Here is a 2218-nt window from a genome sequence, read left to right as displayed (position 1 = left end):
TGGTATAGCATAGAATCTGATAATATAGATTTCTGTCTGTTTATATGACATCATAGCGAACCTTAACTAATGTGATATAATAGTTTAAGGCAGTTAGAAAGAGAGTAAGTGAGAGAAAGAGAGAAATAGAGAGAAAGAGAGAGAGCGAGAGAGAGTGGAAGAGGAGGAGGAGAAAAGAGTGATAGGAAGAGATGATGGAAGAGGTGAAGGAAACTGAAATGATACAAGTAAGTATAGAACCGTGTATCGTTATCAACATATCAATATACACGTATATCCACATATGCTTATATATATATATATATATGAGTGCTTATGTAAGTATGTATATAAGCATATGTGGATATACGTGTATATTGATATGTATATATATATATATATATATATATATATATATATATATATATATATATATATATATATGTGTGTGTGTGTGTGTGTATGTATGTATGTATGTATGTATGCTTGTATACATATACATTTTCATACACGCACACACGTATATGTATATGTATGGATAGATAGATAGATACATATATACATACATACATACTTACATACATACATACATACATACATACTTACATACATACATACATACATACATACATACATACATACAAACATGCATGCATACATACATAGGTAGATAATTGAATGGCTGGATACACAAATGTAATTGTATGTGTACACTTACATCTGTATTTGTGCACGATTGACTGATTGACTGATACGTTCATGAATATCAAATAAACATACATACACACGCACAAACACACACACACACGCACACACACATATATATGTATGTATATATATATATATATATATATATATATACACTTTTTAAGAACAATGAATATATATTGGTGCATAGATACATATATACATATGCATATATATATGCTTGCATAGTTATCTACATACATACAAACATACATACATAATACATATATACATACATACATACATGCATACATACATACATACATAAATAATCATAAGGCTAGGTTCACAAATATTACTTGTAATATAAATTCACGAAGAAATTACGTGGATAGATGAAGTTAATTGTGAATATGAGCTCGAGACACTTATCATTATGTAGCCTCATGCTCGAGGTAACACACCCAGGCGAAGACAGTTTGTGATGATAACATGAATACGGCACCGAGAACAGAATGATGTATGAGATTTCTGTCTACTTCATCAGGTTTGATAGCTGGTACACTTCTGGCGTGAAGGTCATATATATCTAGCGGCTTAATCCAGGCCAAATGTTTTGTTAAAATTAATAAGATGAATTATTTTTTCTCATGAATACAATAGCACATTAACTCGGATTTTCTGATTAAAATACTTTTTGTTTTAGTTAATAATTCGAATGCTTCGTCACTGCAGAAATTTCGTTAAGTCCTTCCATTAGAATAATTCTTGTTGTATGCTAATATACATGAAATATTAACATGGTGCTCTTCCACCTGAGTTACCTTACAGAGCTGAGTAGAGCCATTATTTGCGAATTTATAGGTGAATCTGCGTTTCGAATAACGGCTCTTTAGTCATCTTCGTCACAAATCTATATGAAATGTTAATGTGCTCTAAACATTGATGGAGAGCAATCATACCAGCTCCGTAAGCATCGCACTTCGGAATTGCATTTACGGTAACATACACATACATTTGTATATCTGCAGGGATACATGCGTGGACATACACAGATATACACATATATACATGCACATATATGTGACCGTACACCCATGCACATCAATGCATCGAGTTGTTCCTCAAAAAAGGAGAATAAAAATTCGTTAAATTTATCTCGAACATCCCGTATCCCCTTCCCTTTTTTCTCTGTCGCTCCTTCTCCCTGCTGTCTTCCTCCTCTGCTTGTTGCTGTCACGTGACCAACGGCCAGTTCCCCTATTCCCCCTTTCTTATACTGGTTCCGTAGCTGACCAGTCGCAAATTCTCTGTTTCTCCGTTCTCCATCCAAGACATTTTCTAAGCGTTACCCACCATTCTCGTCTCCTTGGCCCCCCGAGGCCGTATTTTGTTCGACTGTTCGTCCTCATCCACCGCCTTAAATCACACTCTGTGTTGTTTTGCTTGTTTTGCTTTGTTTTGTTTGCTCTTGTCCCAAATTCTCCGCAAGAAAACTTTTTTTGCGGGCACCGCTAATTAGGAAGCAATCAGTCTTATCGTTAAAGGTGCG

The sequence above is a fragment of the Octopus bimaculoides genome, chromosome 6, assembly GCF_001194135.2.
Source record: "Octopus bimaculoides isolate UCB-OBI-ISO-001 chromosome 6, ASM119413v2, whole genome shotgun sequence".
NCBI lineage: Eukaryota > Metazoa > Mollusca > Cephalopoda > Octopoda > Octopodidae > Octopus > Octopus bimaculoides.
This window is presented reverse-complemented; position numbering follows the sequence as displayed.